We start from the raw sequence: 16,347 nt of genomic DNA on the forward strand, positions 1-16,347 counted from the left end.
TGAGTTTGATTTAAAATATTTTAAGTGTAGGAAAGTTTCCACAGTGCAGTTTAATCATTACTTAAAAAAAATTATTTCCAGTATATAAAAACTTTGACATAACCGGTTCTAACAAAAAATGTTGAGCAGTTCGAACTTGTGTGGTTTTACAGCGCATTTAGGTTCAACTTGTTCATATATGGTTATGCACAATGTTGTATGTTATTATCTCAACTCAACTCAACTCAACTCACATGTAGCCCAAAGTGCTTTACATGGAACAGGCAGACAGCAAAGATCATTAAAAACACTTGTTTTAAGAAAAAAAAACCTTGGTTTATTCACAATCTTGTCCAACAGCACTACATTACCCACAATTCTAGATTTTCACAACTACGGCTGATTGTTTGATTCCACTTTTACCCATGAAACTTTTGCCTTTGTACCTATAGTGAATTTAATGGTTGTTTTTCATCAAAGGCAGTTTAAATGGGGAAATAGAGGTACATGGTCACGTAGAAGAAGCAAATAAGTGTATTGTTGAATAAAAATATGGTTTATTCCCGATCTTGGTAATAGCACTACCTCACTTACAATCTTAAAGTGTCGCTGAAATGTCTCACCAAAACTTTGACAGGTCACTGCAAGGAAAGTTAATGGCCAAGGAAAAAGTGGGCCTTGCAGAGCCCTCCTGTCATGACTTTTCCCACTTTGTGAATAACTGATTAAGAGAAGGACACACCTCCTAGGTACTTGTATATTTTAAAGGATAACACTGTTAAACATCGAGAAATATTTAGGAGTGCATGTACAAAATGACTCACTGATGGCCAATGATCCCTGGTTTATGTGACAGCATATTGTTCAGATTAGATTTATTTCTCTATGTAAGTTAGCCAGTTCAAGTTTGGAATAAGAAAAGAGATTTTCTTCACAAGCAGTCCTTTATTCATTCTTTATTCAGTTCATTATGTGTACTCTTTAACTAACTTTACTTCCTGTGAAATCTATTAAAGTGTTACCCAAGTTCTGAACTGATGTGATGCACAAATATGAAAATGTTATCCTTGTTAACTCAACTCCTAATGACAAAAGTACTTTCTTTAACTTTTTAATTAAGCACACGGTGATAAACCTCATCAAAAAACCATAATGGGTGCAGTGAAATTGAGGGTGTTAAAAAACAATGATAAGGCCTGCCTCCTGATTTGTGTGTTGTATAATGTAAACCAGTCATGTAAACACTTCCATGTTTGCTCAGGTGCCAACAGTTTTTGTGAGTGTGAAGGGTGTGTGGCTTGAGCTCTAACAATACCGGCTATTATTTCCTTTTGTCTTTTAAGGAGGGAAATATGAATCGAAAGGCCCCCAAAAGATATAGTATATATAAGTTTATTTCATATATGACACTAAAAAGAGCTACTAATGTAGATAAACAATATCATAAGTCCACAACATTAGACTTTTGAGGGCTACTGTGCAGTCGATATTGACAGATAAAATCAAGTAATGTAATATTTATTTGCCATATTTCCAGCTCTTATCTCCAGTTTGCTGGGATATAAGGGACTGACTGTTTCAGATCATTTTCAGCCCTCTGCTTTCTACTTTAAAAATATTTGAACTGTTTGTTGAGTTATGATTACAGTTTTCCTCAGCCATTTATTAGGTGTTTAACACCACACATTAAGAAAATGTTACAGTGACTGGATGGCATATGCAAGCTGTGGGTGGTGGTGTGTCAAGCTATTATTGGATCTGATGTTGATGTAAGTTATTTGTGCCACTTTTTCATTTCTTTCAGCCTATTTTTGCCACTTCCATTAGCAATTTTTCATCACTGTGCACATCCTACTTTTTGACCATTTTTGCCACTATTTAACAACTTTTCACCACTTTTTCTTCAATTTTTGCCATCTTTGACTGGTTTTTGCCTCTCTTGATCTTTTTTCCACTTAAAACCTTTTTTTTTTGCCACATTGTAACCCATTTTGACCTCTTTTTCCAAAGTTTCTTGCCACATTTTATTATTATTTTTTTTAACCAGTTTGCCTCTGGTGATCTATTTTGCCATTTTATATTTTTTACCTGTGAACTATTTTTCCACTTTTAATCAAAGTTTTTCCATTTTTGACCAATTTTTGTACCTTTCAATTCTATGTCAGCAATTTTTGTTAACCCATTGTTGCCTCTCTTCAAACCTATTTTTATTTATTTATTTATTTATTTATTTTGCCAGCTTTCAAGCCCATTTCAACTGTTTCCAGCAGTTTTGCCACTATTGACCCATTTTTGACTCTTCAAACCTTTTTTTTTTTCCAGTTTTTAAGCCCATTTCACCAGTTTCCAGCAGTTTTTGCCACTTTTGACCCATTTTTGCCTCTGCTAATACATTTTTGACTCTTCAAACCTATTTTTTGCCAATTTTTAAGCCCATTTTACTGCAATTTTTGCAACTTTTGACCCTTTTTTTACCTCTGTGAACCTCTTCTTCCCGCTTTCAATCTTTTGACTGTTAACCTTTTTTCCACTGGAAATTTTTGTTGCCAATTATAACCCAATTTTTGCAGCTCTCACTCCGATTTCACCCATTTTTGACACTTTTTGAACCCTGTCTTCCACTTTTTCGGCCCATTTTGCCTCTGCTGACTCACTTTTGCCACTTTCAACAGCACTCTCAACCCAATTTCAACAGTTTAAATGTAATTTTTTCTGATTTCAACCATATTCCAGTCTTTATCATGTCATTTTCACCATTTGTAACCCCTTCTCACCCTTTTCTGCCAGTTTTTCCAATATTAGAAATTTTTTGCCACTTTTCCATCATTGGCCACTTTTATTTTATTTTTTTCTATTTTGAAAAAGGGTTCACATTTTGAAGAAGCCTTTACACTAGGGGATAATTAACTTGAAAAATATTTTTCGTAATAAGAGTGGTTTTTGTTGTATCATTGCTTGAGTTGATCATGATTTTGCTGACCTCCATGGGCCTCCCATTTGGCTGGGCACCGGAGAACTCTCCCCTTTACTCCCTATTATGGGTGGCCTTGCCCTTTAGTAAAGTGTTCCTACTGCAATATACTTCTTTAAAAAGCTGTTCCTTTAACCCTTTAGGCGCCACAGTTTTTTCAAGAACATATTCAATTGTGATATCAAGATTTCAAAAGGTTGTAGCTTGAAAGTGGTTAGAGATAAAGGCATGCTGTAAATGAGAAAAATCTTCAGTATGACCCAAAGTTTGTGATGGGAGTGAATTCATTCATCTAATTTGCATATTCTGACATCAACCGTGAACACCCCTGCTGCCTCCACTGCCAATGGCTGTGCGTTTTCTCCCACAGCCTCTACCACGCCTGCCGCCACCTCTGTCACTATTCGCGGTGTTCTGACCACCTCTGCAACCCCCACCAAGTCCCCACCTCGGCATTAGCCGATTACCCTGGCCACGGTGAGGCAAAGCATCGGCTTCGGTATGTGCTGCTTGTGGACTGTCATGGCACACGGACTCGCTGTCGCTGCTCACAGACGCACCGTCAGTTTCGGTCTCACCAGACGACTGAACGTCATCGTCAGAGGGTGAATATTCCTCTTTGGTGAATATACCTCAACGGTGAACAGACCTCCCGGCATTGTGAGTATTCTCGCTACAATTCACTCTCTTTCTCTCTTCTTGCTCCGACTACAACCACTACTGCCACTTCCTTGTCTCCTCAACCTGGGGTGCATCTTTCAAACTCTATATACTCCAAAACTTTGAATAGAAACACGCCCATAAATGCTGCTCGATTTGAAGTTACTCATGCCTGACATCTCCTGGTAAAGTAGTAACAGCATTAGGCACCATATTTGCAGCTATAGCCTGTTTAATTCAGCAATGTTGCTTGTCGCAGTTTTGCAACTTTGGCACCAAAAGAGTTAATCGTGCATCCTGGTTGAAGATTCAAACTGTCTTGTCTTTTCTGTCTTGAACATGAAGTAAAGGTCATACCTTACTGTGAAACCCCCTTATGTACTCATAACTTGCAGTACTTCTAAACAAATTGCTCTACTTTTCTTGAAATGATTGAAAGGCCATCATTTCACTTCTAACCATTATTATTATTTTTCCAGCCTTTTACCAGGTAGTTCAACTATTTTGTACTTTTTCCACCCCTGAATGTATCTATGCACCTTGCTTGTTGCTTCATTGTCAAACATCTTAGAGACACAAGAAACAAATTTGAAGAAGGTTACCTAAAATCAAACTACTTTCTGCATCTGTAAGAGCCCAAAATAAGTCCAGAAGGATGAACTAGTATTTGATTATAAAGGTTATACACTCTTTTGCTGCTCCCTTATCTTTATAACTTCTTCTTGTTGGAGTTGCTCCTAAATCTGAGCTGTTAAACCAAAGAACCATTGTGTCTGTTAGGCGTTAGTGCCCATTAATTTGGCTTAAATGACTCCACTTCCATGCAAATGAATCTGCTTATACTCTTTAAAATTTCATTCGTCAACAATCACCTTCTTAGAATTCAAGTGTTCACCTTCTTCAATAGAAAACATAACCAGTAACAAGGTCAGGCCTCTCCTTTCTCTTTCCTTTTGAGAACCTTTCATTTCATGGTAAATATTGCACTTTGAAGCTTTGTGAAAATTCATTTAAAGGAAACCTCTAGCCTTCAGTGCCACTTAGAAGGACTTCTATTGAAAAGATAAAATACTTGTTGAATATGAATGTGAGGCTAAGGAAATGGAGTACAAAAGGCCCCATGATGCTTTTACAACTGATAAAGCTATGATTCAACATCTCTGAAATAGCTCAACAAGTGTTAAAGGATATGTTTCAGATTGTAAAGGTTTGTTGCAGGAAAGAAATCCCTATACAGCCCCACAGATGATGCATAAAGCTTTAAAAGAATGTACTTTTCACTGTTCAGTGTTTTGCCTTATTTTCTGAGTACTAACGGGGGGCAGCTGTGTGAGATATCAGCTCCAGATGAGGTCGAACACCAGCACCAATAGACAGAGGTTTCCAATTACCCAACAGTGGAGGCAGAAGGAATGCAGAAACAGGTGGTGCCTTTAATTGCTTTTTGCAACCCCAGAAGCCTAACGTGAGAGGGAGCAGAGCTGTGGGAGGTCCTCTGGGAGACGAGACATTCACCAATGTCTTTGTAATTGGTTTTAGTGAAATATAATTCTGCTGTAGAGTATGAGCAAAATAGATTACAAACAGTACTTTTTAGAAATATCAAAAGTAAAGGTCATGGTTGGAACAGTTTGTTGGTTTAGTAACATTTCGACCCGACATTTGAGTATTGGATTCTTACAAACAAACATCATCAAAACCAAAGGAAGCATGTGCTGTTTGCTTCCAACTGTTGATCTGTAGCTGGGTCTATACATTTACCACACATATGTGTAGGCTGTTTACCAGCTAGGTTGATGTCATTTCTTTACTGCAGCAGTTTATAAGGTAAAAATCGGCTAAAAATGATGATAGGTACATACCGCCATCAACAGTATCTTTTGAGCAGAGCCTACTCTGCCAGGTAAAACAGTGCATCCATTTTGCTATAAAATGGTTAAGTGTACGACAAGAGTGTTCCTGACTCAACAAGAATTAAAAGGATTAAATAGATAGGTGGGCCTTAAGCTTTTGATGCAATTTCAGTTGTGCCTTTGGTGAAAAAAGTTTGAAAAACACTTCTTTAGAGCACTTCTTTCTGCACTGGTGCACAGTCATGTTGGAATAGAAAAGGGCCACCCCAAAACTGTTGCCACAAAGTTGGAAGCATGGAATTGTCCAAAATGCCTTCACCGGAGATAAGGGGCCCTGAAAAACAGCTTTATAGGATGAACTAAACTTCACAGTCAGCACAAGTCAGTCAGACAGGTAACATTCTCTAGGCATCCGCCAAACCAAGACTTGCCCATCTGCCAAACATCTTTCCACTGCTCCACAGTCCAGTGTCGGTGTTCTTTACACCACTCCATCTGACGCTTGGAATTCGTCTCGGTGATATGATTCTTGCATGCAGACTCAGTGTGGTCCTCCACTTCATGGCTGAGTTGCTGTTGTTCCTAAACGCTTCCACTTCTTAATGATATCACTTATAGCTGACTGTGGAATATATAGCAGTGATGAAGTTTCACAAACTGTCTAATTGCAAAGGTGGCATCCATCACTGTATCATTCTTAAAGTCACTGAGCTCTTCAGAGCTAACAATTTTGGATCACAAATGTTTGCAAGTGGAGGCTACTCTCTTAGCTAAATGCAAAAGGGACTGACCCAACCCTAAGTTATTTCAGCTCGGGTTTGGGTTGACTCGGCAAGATGCGTTATGTTTTTGAGTTAAAGCTACCAAAAGAGAACTGAGTTGGGGGGGGGGGGGGGGTGTTCCTTGAACCAAACCATCCATTCATCCGTCTTCTTCCACTGGTCCTGGTGGAAGTAGGCTGAGCAAGTCAACCCAGACATCCCTCTACCCAGTGACCCTTTCCAACTTCTTCTGGGGAGTCCCAGGTTGCTCCCAGACTAGACGGGATATATAATCCCAAGCTGCTCCCAACGCCTGGATTCAATAATTAACAGGTGTGGCTAAATACTTTTGTCCATATCGTGTATAAGATGATGGAAAAAATGGCCAACATCATGTACTTTGGGTCTCTGACATGAAAGTAGCTGCTTGGTGCCGTATGTTGACAGTATGGAGGAAGTTGAGCCTCTGGTCTTTATTTTGTAGTCTTATGATGGCACACAATCCCAGTACAAAGTGAGGCACGGATCAAAAGGAGGACAGATTGGGTGATGTTAAAATACACGTTTTTGTTTTAGGAGTAACAAAACTCCAACCAATCAGAGTGTCATCCACCCTAAGATCCGTGTTGGCATGCCGGCTGGAGAGTCATTATTTTTACAGCAGATTTTAGTTTTTATTCTTTAATGGACTGAACTCCAGCTGGCACTTTAAACATCTCTCCTCTCATTGTGCTTCTAAGCACAGAAGAACACACTCAGGACACTGTATGGAATATGTTGGAGGGACATAAGTTTATGTAAAATTGGGTAAAAGTTGAATTGTTGTGGACTTTGTCTGTGTGGAGCAATTGCAGTCAGTGTGTGCCTATGTCTCTATTGTATTCTTTAAATACAGTATAAGGAGGATCTTTAACCAGAGACTTTAAACTTAAGACCAGGTTTGAGGTGTCGCTCTGTCTTGTGGATTCTAACCTGCCAGTAAATGCATAAAATTAGTTCATTTTAGAATAAAAATGCAGTAATCGGATAACATCTACGTTGAACGATGCTGAGTAATGTGTAAAATATCTTTCCAAATGTAATCTTGCAACATGGCATCAATAATTAGGGTCTGCTGATGTTCACAACTGTGCATGATTAAATCTCATCTGTCCACTCAGTGCTACAGTCTAGACATGAAAATTACTTGTATTCTGCTTCTAGCCTTTCTCACAATTAAACACCACATGAAATAAGATTATGTTTTCAGGCTGTTGTGCTCTATTCTGTTCTTCTTATGCCACTGCAGAAAAAAGGCCTTTTACTGAGTGTGCATGGCTGTGCAGCAAGGGACAGTGGGGGTCCCCAATGTCTGGCACTGTTATTTGGGGCAGTTGTGGCTGGCACAAAAGGACTTTTGTTCCCCCATATTCCAGGGACTGGTCTTGCTTCTCCATGCTTACCTGCCCTTGCTTCCACTGTTTTTCTGCCACCATAATGAATGTGGAGACACAGTCAGTTTTACCATAATACAAAGGAAGGCAATTGCCTTGGGCCTCTTGTTTCAAGGGGCCTTAAGATAGGGGTATAATAGGTATGCATCAGATAAAAGGGTACGCATCTAAAATATGTAGAATCAAAAACTAGTATTAAAATAAAATGCCTTCTCAAGTTGTATTTCTTTTACTCATATGCACTCATTGCATATTAGTGCAATTTGTTTGTTTGATTAAAGTATAGGAGACGTTTTTGTCAGGTTTATTGTCTTATGTGTTCACAAGGACATGTCAACAGGACGCAAAATACAAACCAAGGTGCGCTGCTCTCCACCTTGGCATGCATATGTCAGACAGGAATGAGAAAACATGTATAAACAAGGAAAACTGCAACACAATTGATTTGTTTCTTTGATTATGACCCCCACTAGGTGGACCCTAGTTTTGTCTTCCTGGGCTCCACCCTGAGGTGGGACTGGGAAGTAAATTTGAGCGGCTATTGTTCAAGTACAATAAACTTGCATTGTTTTTATTAAAAATTCATCTTTAAGCATACGTAGTCTACCTACAGCGCCATTTAAAAAGACCTCGGGGGCCTGACCTGGTTCCAGGACCCCAATTGAAGAGCCTGGCACTATTGCAACCCCATACCATCAGAGATGTAGGATTTAATCTGTGCACTGATTTGAAGATGGATAGTCCCTCTCATCTATTGTCAGGATCCGTGGTTTTCAAAAAACAATTTCAAATCTTAAATCATCTGACCACAGAACAGTTTTCCATTTTGCCTCATTTCATATTAAATGAGCTTTGGCTCAGAAAAGACAGCAGTGTTTCTGGATGGTGTTCACACATTGCTTCTTTTTTTGTATTACACAGCTTTAACTTGCATTTATGGATGACACAGCCAACTGTGTTGGCAGAAAATGATTTCTGGAAGTGTTCCTGAGCCCATGCAGGGATTCCTAGTACAGAATGATGCCTGTTTTTTAATGCAGTGCCACCTGAGGGCCCAAAGATCACAAAAATCCAAATTTTACCTCCAATTTATCTCTTGTGCACAGAGAATTCTCCAGATTCTCTTAATCTTTTGAGGATATTATATAGTATAGATGGTGGAAAATCAAAGTCTTTACCTTGAGGCTTCACCTTGTATCCGATTCTGTTTGTGACTTTCATGGACAGGATCTCAAGGCACAGCCAGGGACAGGAGGGTTGTCGGTTGGGTGACCTCAGAACTCCATCTATGCTTTTTGCAGATTATGTGGTTCTGTTGGTCTCTTCAGCCAGGGACCTCCAGCAGGCACTGGAGCAGTTTGTGGCTGAATGCAATGAGGATGAGGGTCAGCACCTCCAAGTCTGACGCCATGGTTCACTGCCGGAAAACATTTGACATTACTCCCTCCAGGTGGCGACGGAGACTCTGCCCCAAGTGAAGGAGCTCAAGTACCTCGCAATCTTTTTCACTAGTGAGGGTAGAAAGGATCAGGAGATCGACAGGCAGATTGACGCAGCATCTGCGGTATTGCAAACATTGTACCGCGCCATGGTGGTGAAGAGGGAGCTGAGCCGGAAGGCAAAACTCTCAATTTACCGGATGACTGAAGAATAAGATCACAGGTTCAAGTGATCAAAATGAGAGTCCTCAGAAGGGTGGCTGGGTTCAGCCTTAGAGATGGGGAAAGGAGCACAGATTCTGAGAGGATCTAGAAGTACAGCCACTGCTCCTTCACATCGAAAGGAGCCAGTTAAGGTGGTTTGGGCATCTGATCAGGATGCCTCCTGGTCACCTCCCTGTTGAGGTATTCCGGGCACGTCCAACTGGAAGGAGACCCCGAGGGAGACCCAGAACTCACTGAAGGGATTATATATCTTATCTGGCCTGGGAACGCCTTGGAATTCCCCAGGAGGAGTTGGAAAATGTTGCTGGGGAGAGAGAGAGATGTCTGGGTTGACTTGCTTAGCCTGATGTCACCGCAACCCGACCCGGGATGAGTGGAAGAAGAAGGATGGATGGATGGACATTGTTTAGAAATTGTTCTACAATTTTGAAACGCAGTTTTCACAATTTGCCGAAGCTCTGCTTATTTGTACTTCTGAGACTCTGCCTCTCCAAGATGCTCCTTTTACATCCGATCATTTTATTGACCTGTTTCCAGTTACCCTAATTTGTTGCAAAGCTTTTCCAGCTGTTTTTAATTAATATCATTTACATTTCAAGCCTTTTGCTGCCCTGTTCATTAAATTCAAAATGAGCTAATTTTCCATGAATAGTGAAAATGTCTCAGTTTCATCAAATATGTTGTTTATGTTCTATTGTGAATAAAATATGGGTTTATGATATTTGCAAATCATTGTTTTTGTTTACATCTCACACACCATCCCAACATTTTTGGAATCAGGGTTGTATTTGCTTACTAGGTTTGATAACCTTTAGAGGAACTTGAAAGAGCCTCATATTAGGTTTTGCCTGGCCCCTCCAAATGACTAAGACAGCTGATATCTTACCTCTTCAGTTCTAAGAGGTGGACCCATGGTTCTAACCAGGGTCGTCCCCTTTTTAACTTCTATCATTGCTGTCAGTTCTCTTCATAAAAACGCAACTGCTTGCAAGCTGATGTCAAACTTTGTTTAAGAAAATGATGCAATGCCCTTTTGTCCCTCTCAGCCTGTCTATTCCTTCTGAAAGTAACAACTGCACTTTGCTTTGTAGCATAAAGAGGGAGGGAAGAAAGCAATCTCTTCCAGGCCTAACCCTATCCCAAATACTGAAGGGATGAGATCAAGAAAATACCAGCTCTCGACACGTCTACAGTGAAACGCTCTGACTACAGAATGTGCTGGGATTGTAGCGAGTGTAAGCAGTGAGGAAGGTTATGTTTTGGAATAGTGTATCTCAAGTGTGTTATCTCCAAGGCTAGAAAAGACTGGTGGGAGTCTGACATTCATTTTCAATATCAAGGAGGTTTGATTTGTGGGGATATGCTGATTTCCAAGGTAAGAAAGGATGCATATTCATATGCTGATTTGACAAAAATAAAGTGGCAAAAACAGCACTTTATATAGCCTTTAGGATTCCTCATGGAAGCATAGTTAGCATCATAATACAAATGTGTGTGTTTGCATTTAGTTTGAAAGCAGTGAGGTAAAGGTGCATGAGCCCACACATACACATTCAAGTTTGTGTGTACGTCCATATTCGTCTGATGTGGGACTGCTGGCAGCGATTGCCCTGTTTTCCCATTTCCCCTCTGGCTAATCACTAGAGTCCCCGTAAATCCTTGGTATCACCACAGGATCAAGAGAAGGCCTCCAAGCCCCAGGGAGCCTATTTCCTCTGAGAGCAGAACACAAACTGGAAAGCTCCTTGATATATTTGCTGGCCCAGGGATGGCCAAGACTTCAGGGCTGAAAGATGCTCCATGACATCACCCGGCTGTCCGTCAACCTGCCTTTGGAATATAACACGCACAGGTTCACAAACAGGGACACTCAATCAGATAAAAAAAAAAAAAGTTCAAAAAAAGACAGCCACCACTCCAGAGGAAGGTTACTGCGATGAAAGGTTGGAAATAATGAATGTAAGTCATATACATCTGCAGGAATAAGAGGAGGCAGTTCAAAGATAGCAATCACGTTGTAATGTTTCACTCCCAACCTGTATTTTCCAGCTGCAGTGGCCGTGTTCCAGCTGGTGTGGTTACACAGAATAATTAGTTTGGTTGGAACAGCACCTCGGGGGGCTGGATTAGCTCTTGGAGGGCAGTTTCTCTGGCAGCCCAATGTTCTGATGAGAGCCGAGATACACTGTCATGCACCCAGCACTGAGAAGCTTTTGATGGTTTTAAAAGCCTTGAGCAAGTGACAATTACAGCCTGAATGGCAAACAGTGTCAAAGGGAATGAGATGCGCTGGACTCCAAAGCTGAAGGTCACAAGGGAGGCGGCCTGTTGTGGAGCTGTGCATTACAATGTTGAATAATGGTCACGTTCCAGAGAGGAGTAGAAGCCTCACAGTCAGTAGGCTGTGTATTAAATCAAATGTGTACACTGAAATAAAGCAGTATTTAGTTTGTGATACTGAATTATTTTTAACATCAAAATATTGTTTTAGAAAATAGTTTACATGCACAGATTTTTTTCTGATATATTTGAATAGGAATCCATGCGAGCTGCATGCACATTGATTTAATATATTAATACACTGATGCAAAAATGTCAAACTTTAATCAGTATGTGTTCTGCTAGAGGTGGGATAAGCTTCCGTATTTTTTTCCCCCTTTTGTTTTCTCTTTGCTGTTATATTACAGTGCAGTTTTACAAAATTAAAATGAATGGCATATTAAAATGTATGTCCAAGTGCTAAAACCCCTAAAATACTACAGATGCAATGATAATGGATATTTGCAGAGAGCAGATAGTGGCTATGACAATATTTCCAATACCAACATTAATACCAATATATTACTGTGGTTCAGCCCTTAAACTTCAGTCCTTAAGACAAACTTTTAAGTTTAAGGGTACGCAAAGAAACAATTATCAGTCTGTAGGTCACACTTCAAAATTAAGGAATCAGTTGAACACAGAAAAAGACGCCAGCTGACAAAGGTCCCTTGATCATGCCAGAAAATCCATAAACATATTTATGAAAGTACATATGTATAGCTGATATAGATTGATATTTACAGCTGATATAGACTGATATTACCAGCTGATATAGACTGATATTTACAGCTAATATAGGCTGATATTTACAGCTGATATAGACTGATATTTACAGCTAATATAGACTGATATTACCAGTTGATATAGACTGATATTTACAGCTAATATAGGCCAATATTTACAGCTGATATAGGCCAAAATTCAAAGCTGATAAAGGCCAATATTTATAGCTGATATAGGCCAATATTTATAGCTGACATAGGCTGGTCTAAGCAGCTTAGATAGGCCCATATATACAGCAAGTGTAAGCCAGTATTTACACCTGATTTAGGCTGATATTTACTGCTTATAGGCTGATGTCACAAACCAGCAGCCAAGCTGAAACTACTGCAACAATGCATGTGATAACCTTAAAACGGTGGCAAAATAAAAACAAAAAAATGAAGCAGTAAGATATTACAGTAAATCTATAAAACTATGCTGCTGTTGGCATACTTACACAAAAGCTATATCTCAGACATTACATTAGTCACATGTGCTCTAGTCATGAAGAAATGGGTAATTGCCAAAGAGATTGCACTGGTTTGGAGTATCCCTAAGGATAATGTTCATACTGGATGCTTCAGCACACCACAATGGCTGTTTGATGCTGAGGGTTAATGTAGTGGAAAATAAAAGAGAATGAGTATATGGTGAGTGTCACTCCAATGCAGGAAGCACAGATTGGATACCATCACTGTCACTGGTGTACAATTAAAGTTTGCCCTCTTATCAACCTTAACAACAAGCTTACCCTAAAGCTAACCAAGGAATTTGGTTTACTAAACCAGAGGTTCTCAGACTTCTGGAAGATCGTGGCATATGTACAGGGCCCTGATATTTGGCGGTAAAAAAAAAAAAAAAAGGAATACCAACACTTGTCCTCTCAGCTGGCTTACATCTCTGGTAAGAAATGTAGTTTTATAGCAATTTTTTTAATGTTAGTTAAATAACTTTTAATATCTTTATGAGGAAGAGGTTTTAAAACATTATCAGTATGTTGATGGAGTAGTTGGTTATTTGTCTTTTGTGATGCTTCACAAAATATTGCTCTCCCTTTAACAACAGTCTGAAAATGTTTGGGAAGTGAGGAGACCAGCTGTTGGAGTTTTGGTAGAGGAATGTTGTACCATTTCTGTCTGATGTAGGGTTCTAGGTGCTCAACAGTTCTTTGCCATATTTTCACTTTAACGATGAGCCAGTTGTTTCTTTTTATGAAAATTCTGGACTGCAGGCAGGCCATTCAGCACCTGCACTCTTCTACTGTGAAGCCATGCTGTTGTGATGTGGACTGTGGTTTAACATTGTCTTGCAAATATGTAAGGCCTTCCTTGAAGTGACATCGCTCCCCTAAAACCTATATATCCTTTCAGCATTGATAGTTCCTTTCCAGATGTGTAAGCTGCCCACGCCATAGGCACTGATGCAACCCTGTACCATCAGAAATCTAGGCTTTTGAACTGTGCACTGATACCAAGCTGGATGATCCCTCTCCTATTTAGTCTGCAGGGCACTGCGTCTTTAGTTCCCAGAAAGAATTTCAAGTTTTAATTTTTACAGCCACAGAACAGTTTTCCATCTTGCTTGAGTCCATTTTAAATGAACTTTGGCCAAGAGAAAATGGTGACTTTTCTGGGTTGACTTCACATGTGGCTTTTTCTTTGCATGATACAGCTTTAAATACATTTGTGGATGGCATGGAAAACTGTCTTGATTGAAAATTATTTCTGGAAGTGTTCCTGAGCCCATGCAAGGACTTCTAACACAGAATCATCGCTGTTTTCTAATGAAGTGCTTCTTGAGGACCCAAAGACCATGAACATCCAATACTGGCCTTTGACCTTTCCCTTGCTCATGGAAATTTCCAAATTCTCTGAATCTTCTGATGATGTTGTGCACTGTAAATGTAAGTCTTTCCAATTTCATGTTGAGGCATTTTTCTGAAATGGTTCCAAAATTTTTGGACACAGTTTTTCACAGATTGGTGACCATCTTTACTTCTGAGAGACTGCCTTTCTAAAATGCTCCTTTTATACCCAGTCATGTTACTGACCTGTTGAAAATTAACCTGATTGCTTGCGAAATGCTCTTCCAGCAGGTTTTTTAAATTTTTTTGTTAGCACCACATACTTTTCCAGGCTTTTGTTTCCCTGTCCCTTCTTTTTTGAGATTTGTTGGTACCATCAATTCAAAATGGGCTAATAGTTTTCATGAAATGGTAAAATGTCTTAGTTTCAACATCTGATATGGTGTTTATATTCTTTTGTGAACAAAATATGGGTATAAGTGATTTAGAAGTCATTGCATTGGATTTTTTTTACGTTTTTCAAAGCGTCCTAACTTTAATGGAATTGGGGTTGTAATAGAACTTGATTAAATCAATTAATTGACACTTAAATGGCATTTTTATATTATTGTTTAATTTCAACGCTGTGTCAGGTGGTGTTGCGGTTCAATAAAGGAAGTAAGTCTTATTAATGGTAATTCAATTTAAGATTGGGAGCAAACACTGAAGTGAAGTGCAGTTGTTGTAGCTTCTAGATATTTTTTTCGCAAATGTGTTTACTGTGAGACAGTCATGATTAAATACCTGCCAAAATATACAAATAAAAAATGCGGCTTTTCTCTTACCAAGGATTTCACTGCTGAGATTGAACTCAGTTCCTCGTTCTATTTTGTTCATTTTCTTTCTTTATCAGACAAGTTCCTCCCAGCAGTCTTTTTAAATGATGTATTTCCACTTGTGAGATGGCATAGCTCTCCTTTTACTCAAGTGTTCCATTTTTACAACAAACACTCATCAGAGAAAAACCAATATAGGACTGGAGAGCTCCATTCATGATATCAGAGATCAAACATGGTTTTTCCTCAAGAGGGAATTGTGCACCGAGTTCTTCATCTCCCCCCGGAGCAGCAGGTATGTGCTGTATGTTTACCTCCATGCTGCATGTGCCTGCACAGCAGACAGCTGTGATGGAGCTCAACATGTGAACACCCAGGCATCAATAGCATCCCCCACTGTTTCTGCATTTACTGATGTGTTTTGCAGCATGAAGGGGTAGAACATAGAGGAAACAGCAAATTGCACAGACAAAGGAAGTTTTTAATCTTCACAATCAACTCAAAGTAGAACAATTTAATCCTCTGTGGTCATCATTTGCATAATGCAGCACATGTCCCATGAGGAGAAAAGCATGCTTAAATAAAATCATCACAGCATGCTATTCTTTCAGTCTCACATGACACTTTGATGAATATCCACGTTGCAATAATCAATAAATCTTTTAGAAGATCTGACTGACATATTGCACAATAGCAAAAAGGCAAAAACCTCTATGTGGTCCAATTTTACAGTTTATTAACCATCAAATTCCCACATCACTGACCCTATAACGTCACCACCTAAACAGTGCTATCAGTATTCAGAGCTCCAGATCCAGGCTGCCTTTGATAAATATTCTCCCCTAAATAGTCCTGCCAGTGACGGATACTTCTGACAGCTTGAGCACAAGGAATACTACATCATTCTTTCTCCAGGCTTCCTGCATGGAAATTACAGTGGAATTATTGTTTTTGTTCCCTCAACAGATGGATACAAGGAATGTTTCTTAAGAAGAAAGAGAAGAAGAATCCCTTTAATGAAATAAACCTGGGGGAAGTGACTGTTTTTGCTATAGGAGGAAGAAATTAAGCATGACCATTACTGCCACATAGCTTCTATTTTTCATAACTACATCATGCAGTTGCAGGACTTGCAAAGCAGATGGACTGGCCTGCTTCCATGTTTGCCATCTTGCAATGCAACAAGCTGAAATATTTGTTTGGATGGGACAAATCAGCATCATTTGAAGAGAAAGAGGCGATAGATCTGTGCAAGGTTAATTGGAAGTCAATAAATAAACAATAGTGGCAGGTGAAGAAATTAGCATGGATGCAGCTATAGAA

This window comes from Cheilinus undulatus, linkage group 19 (assembly GCF_018320785.1).
Source record: "Cheilinus undulatus linkage group 19, ASM1832078v1, whole genome shotgun sequence".
NCBI lineage: Eukaryota > Metazoa > Chordata > Actinopteri > Labriformes > Labridae > Cheilinus > Cheilinus undulatus.